The sequence below is a fragment of the Dipodomys ordii genome, unplaced genomic scaffold (genome assembly GCF_000151885.1).
Source record: "Dipodomys ordii isolate 6190 unplaced genomic scaffold, Dord_2.0 Scaffold44, whole genome shotgun sequence".
NCBI lineage: Eukaryota > Metazoa > Chordata > Mammalia > Rodentia > Heteromyidae > Dipodomys > Dipodomys ordii.
In genome coordinates, this window is record NW_012267260.1 from 7,143,941 (window position 1) to 7,148,717 (window position 4,777).

At 48.3% G+C, this 4,777-nt stretch overlaps 1 protein-coding gene across 1 annotated transcript in view; it reads left to right on the plus strand.

Annotated features, from left to right (window-relative positions):
* Mrpl14 (mitochondrial ribosomal protein L14) overlaps positions 1 to 4,777 on the plus strand; it is an 11,191-nt gene continuing 6,414 nt past the window's right edge. The window contains exon 1 of the mRNA XM_013019219.1: positions 1 to 77. The gene's annotated coding sequence lies outside the window, so the exon portion shown is untranslated. The remainder of the gene's footprint in view (positions 78 to 4,777) is intronic.

Below are 4,777 nucleotides of genomic sequence, written 5' to 3' on the forward strand. Positions count from 1 at the left end.
TCGGGGGAAGGCCGCGTGGGGAAGGCGGCGCTTGTCCAGGGGGGTTCACGGCGGGATATTCCGGGGCGGCGAGAGCGGTACGGAGTGGAGGGCGGGGTGCAGCGGCGCGCGGAGGCCCCTCTGGCTGGTTTCTCCCGCTCTTCCTTTCCTCTCTGCAGTGGGGGAGGCAGGCGCACTCCCCTCGGGGACAGAGAGGAGAAGCCGGAGTGTGGGGGGGTGAGGGGAGGGCCCCGGGCCTGACGGGCCTTGGCTGGAGGAGTCCCGGCCTGAGCGGGGTCCGGCCTGGACGGCAGCCCCCTCCCGCGCTCTCGGGGCTGCGGGGTCCCCGAAGCTCACCTGCCTTTTCCGGGTCGTGGAGCCGATCCGGGGACCAGCCCGGGTGTCTATCTGTCCTCCCTCTCCTTTCCCACTTGGTGTGGACATGAGTTTCGTAAGACGATTGTGTGGTGTGGGGATCGAGGTCTGGCCTTCGCTGCTGCCATGCGGCCCAGTGCCCGTCCCCCCGCGTCTGTACCCCCCCCCGGCTCCCCGCTGCCCCAGCCTCCACCTGGCTGGAGACCACGCCCACCACGGAGTGGTGACCCACACCTGCTGGTCAGTTTGGGATGCCTGCTAGATAGGGCCAAAAGGGAAGGCTTGCTTTCCGCAGTGGGCAGCAAGCGGACTTTGCCACCCTGAGGAATTAAGTTGGACTGAATTTATAAAGAAATTACCGGGGCCTAGGCAGGGTCTCCTTGGGTTCCCTGGCAATATGGAAGGCCCTTGAACCCCTGGCAGTGACTGCTGAACAGAAGGGCACTGTCTGCCTTGGGGGTGATTCCTTGTAGTTGGTTAATATCTCTGCTACCTACTGGCTTTTCACTCACTCATCAGTAGCTTGTGGAATGCAACTGGATTCTTTATGGCAGTTTTTTTCAAACTGAACCTTACTGGTGAGTTGGAAATCACCATCATAGATTTTTTGAGACATATATGTATGTGTATATATATATATATACACACAACATATGTATATATACATATGTAATATACATATATGCATATATATATATTCTAGGCTTGTCTTGAATTCTTAATCCTCCTGCCTTGATCTTCCTTGTGCTGGAATTACAAGCGTGAACCACTATTCTCAGCTAGAGACATCTTAAACATAAAAAGTACTAGAAAATATCAGAGGAGGTTGCACGTAGAGTAAGTACACTTCCTTTGATGGGGCTGGTGTTTGAACTTAGGGCATCACACTTGCAAAGCAGGTTCTCTGAAGCCACAGGTACTTTTTACTTTGAGTATTTTTAAGCTAGGATTTTGTGTTTTGCCAGGGCAGGCCTGGACTTCGTGTAGCAGACATGGCAGGCATATGCAACAGTGCCCAGCTTTTTTTTGGGGGGGGAGGGGATTGAGATGAGAGGAATGCTCATATACTCTGCCTAGGCTGTCCTCCAAACATGATTCTCCTGATCTCAGCATCCAAGAAGCCAGGATTACAGATGTGAACCACTGTACTAATCTACATGTGTTTCTTGACACATGTAAGTGTATTGGGAATTGTACAGTGCATTTCTGCATGTCACAGAAGTTTGAAAAGCCCTGTTCTTTTGTACCTTTTGTCCCTTGCCCCAAGCCCACATTTTTGGTCAGTTCAAATTGTCCATAAAGATGTAGTTAGGATGGCAGGAATCCACACTAAAGAACAGAGTGGGCCGAAGTGAAGCCTTTTTTTATAACCAAAACTAGTAGTAGGAAATGTGGGGAGAAAAGGAGAGCAGCATGGGTCTGTCTTCAGGGAGGTTACAAAAAATGGTTCATTCTTCACTCGCTGCCAACGACTAAAAGCAGGGATCTCACTGAGGGTGGTAAGGCTTTTTTTAGGCAAGGCATCTTCTGTGGATGTTTATTTCTGAAGGAAGTTTTTATATAGTGTGATTTTTGTGGTTATAAAACCAGTATGTCCCATTGCTTACATTGCACAATAAAACTAGTGATGGATACCTAGAAAATGGAAATGGAAAAGTATTGGTTACCTGGAGTTTGGGTCTCTGAGGCTATTTATTTATTTATTTACTTGCCAGCCTTGGACTTGAACTCAGAGCCTGGGTACTGTCCTTGAACTTCTTTTGCTCAAGGCTAGCACTCTACCACTTGAGCCACAGAGCCACTTCTGGCTTTTTCTGTTTATGTGGTACTGAGGAATCGAACCCAGGGCTTCATGCATGCTAGGCAAGCACTCTACCACTAAACCACATTCCCAGTCCTAGAACGCTTTTTCTTTTTTTTTTGGTTGGTCATAGGGCTTGAACTCTGGGCTTGGGCGCTGTCCCTCAGTTCTTCAGCTCAAGGCAAGTGCTCTACTGCTTGAGCCACAGTGCCCCTTCCGGTTTTCTAGTGAGTGATTTATTGGAGGTAAGAGTCTCACGGACTTTCCTGCCTGGGCTGGCTCTTAATTGAGATTGTCAGATCTCAGCCTCCTGAGTAGCTAGGATTACAGGCGTGAGCCACTGGTGCCTGGCTTAGAAGGCTTTTCTTAACTATAATTAGTTTCTAAAATAATGTAGTGAATCTGAACATCTGGTGGCTGCAGTGTTTCTGCCTACGTGGGCTCACCACCTACTCACAACCTTCCTTGAGGACTAAGTGGACCACTGAGACTTCCCAGACAGGAGAGGAAGCATTTCAGCAAGCCGACAGTGAAAACTGAATCAAGTATACTGTGGAATCAAGTGTTCTGTGGAAAGAACAGAGATTGAAATGTTCTGGAATCCTCTCTCCAGTCCTATCTGTCAAACTCCAAACATGGATTCTACTCAGCTCTTGGAATCTTTAGATGATCCAATGTCTTTTAAAACCAATCTTTTAAAAAATTGTTATTTTTTTTTTTTATTTGTGCCAGTCCTGGGGCTGAGCTCAGGGCCTGGGTATTGCTCCTGAGCTTTTGTGCTCGAAGCTAGTGCTCTACCATTTGAGACATAGATCTGGGTCTTTTTTTTGGTGGTTAATGGGAGATAAGAGTCTCATGGAGGGGCTAGGAAAGTGGCTCAGTGGTAGAGCGCTTGCCTTGCATGCATGAGGCCCTGGGTTTGGTTCCTTAGCACCACATAAGCAGAAAAAACCAGAAGTGGCGCTGTGGCTCAAATGGAAGAGTGCTAACCTTGAGCTAAAGAGCTGAGGGACAGCGCCCAGGCCCAGAGTTCAAGTCCCACGACCAACCAAAAAAAAAAAAGTGGTATGGACTGGGGGAAGTTACCCACACCGCGTGGGTGCATTTGCCTCAGTGATGTGTGCAAGTAACTGAAGCTGCATATTAGCCATGCTGGTGTTACACAGGGAGTGAGGGAAACAGCCTTGGGCTCTGATCTGGATTCCATTCTAACCTGGGACAAATCTGCAGATGTCCTAATGTTGTGGTTTGGATGAAGTGTCTCAGAAAGAGGCTCAAGGCAAGTCTTGGTCCCTAGTGGGTGGTGCTCTTTTGGGAAGTTCTGGAAACTAGAAGGTGAGACTTAGCTGGAGGAAGTAGTTAACTGGGAGCATGTCCTTGGAGGAGTTTTGTTGCCTCCTTCCTGTCTGTCTGTGTCTCTCTACTTCTGTCTGGGAACCTTTTCTGTACGTGTTCCAGCCGCCATGATGCTTTGCCCAAGTGCATGGGGGAAAGGGGCCATGGATGGAATGTGCTGGAACCATGAGCCAGTGGTTGGTTCACGTGTTTTGCCACAGAGATAGAGGTGCTGACTGGTTTCTCCATCCGTAACACCCTACTTCCTATACTGTGCCCTCAGTCCTGTTCTAAGTCCTTAGCAGATCTTACACACTGTTGGTTCTTCTTTGTCTCCATTGGCTCAGGAATGAAACCACTGAAGAAAGTATGAGGATACTTTTATTTATGTATTTTGTCCATCATGGGCCTGGGTGTTGTCCCTGAGGCTACTACGAACCATACTACCACTTGTGGTTTTCTGGTGGTCTATTGGAGAGAAGAGTCTTACAGGTTTTCCTGGCTTTGAACCACGATCCTCAGATCTCAGCCTCCTGAATAGCTAGGGTTAAAGGAGTGAGCCACCAGCACCTGGCTTTAAGAACCCTTTTAGACTGGGTGACCCCTGCTAGGATATGGAAAGAATTGAATGTACATAATGTGATCTCTCTCTTTTTTTTTTTAAATGTGTGTATGTGTGTGCATATGTGCTGGTCTTAGGGCTGGAACTCCAGGTCTGGGTGCTGTTCCTGAGTTGTTCTGCTCAAGACTAGTGTTCTGCCACTTGAGCCACAGCTCTATTTCTGGCTTTTTCTGTTTATGTGGTACTGAGCACTCAAACCCAGAGCTTCATGCTAGGCAAGCACTCTACCACTAAGCCACATTCCCAGCCCCATGAGTATATTTCTTTTTGGACACTATCACCCCTTCCCTCAGGTTGGGACTTTGTGTTAGGGCTGTGCTTTTCCCACTTTTTTTTTTTTTTCTGTCAGTTGTGAGGCTTGAACTCTGGGCCTGGGCGCTGTCCCTCAGCTCTTCAGTTCATGGCGAATGCTCTACCACTTGAGCCACAGCACCACTTTCCGTTTTCTAGTGTTTTATTGGACATAAGAGTCTCATGGACATTTCCTGCCCGGGCTGCCTTTGAAACTCGATCTTCAGATCTCAGCCTCCTGAGTAGCTAGGATTACAAGCATGAGCCACCAGCGCCCAGTGCTTTTCCCACTTTTATGAAAAACATTACAGGCTTTCACTAACTGTCATTTCTGTGGGTTTTGCATTTGATTTCTTTTTTTTTTTTTGGGTCTG